At 39.1% G+C, this 637-nt stretch overlaps 1 pseudogene; it reads right to left on the bottom strand.

The window, feature by feature from the left end:
• Positions 1–290: 290 nt before the first annotated feature.
• Positions 291–371, bottom strand: LOC147822332 (U6atac minor spliceosomal RNA; annotated as a pseudogene).
• Between the last annotated feature and the right edge of the window lie 266 nt (positions 372–637).

The following is a 637-nucleotide window of genomic DNA, read 5'->3' as shown; positions in this document are numbered from 1 at the left end:
AGGGAGTATCAGATGACTCAGAGGGCAGCGATAATCCTAAATTCATAAGGATCTTATAATAGCAACCAGAGTGTGTATCAGTCACCTCAGAGGGTGGTGATAATCCTATGACCGATGAGGATCTTATGCTGATGAGGATCTTAGGTAGATGAGGCCTTTATATTGATTAGGACAGTGAGATGGGCAAAACATTCTTACAACAGTAGGTGGGATGAGTTAAGCTGATAAGTAATTTGCCCCTTCTCAGGTGAAAGCCTTTGGTTTTTGTATCACTACTTGGTTCTTAAGGAACAAGGATATCTTGCCAGGCCCAAGGGCCTCTTCCATCCTTGTCAAGGGGAGTGCTAACCTTCTCTCCTTTAATACAACACTTCAGCTGATATAATCTTGCCCTTAAGCATCATAGCATCAAGGGGCCATTGAGGCCTCAGATAGCTCTAATGATAATTTAATTGTGAAATGATTTTTCCCAAAAATTATGTAGAATGGCTCTCGACATTAATGCATTCCAGAACTTGAGTAATTTTATTATTGTTTAGCTTATCTGTGATTTTACATAGTTCCAGTTATAAGTGATGCTGTCTTCATTACAAAGGATTCTCTTCTTTGAAATATGACAAGTAAGAAGGTGGAAGTT

This window comes from Heterocephalus glaber, unplaced genomic scaffold (assembly GCF_053883595.1).
Source record: "Heterocephalus glaber isolate CG9 unplaced genomic scaffold, H.glaber_assembly_v1.0 deba00001662, whole genome shotgun sequence".
Taxonomy (NCBI): domain Eukaryota; kingdom Metazoa; phylum Chordata; class Mammalia; order Rodentia; family Bathyergidae; genus Heterocephalus; species Heterocephalus glaber.
Note: the sequence above shows the minus strand (reverse complement) of the source record. Positions and strands in the feature narration are given on the sequence as shown.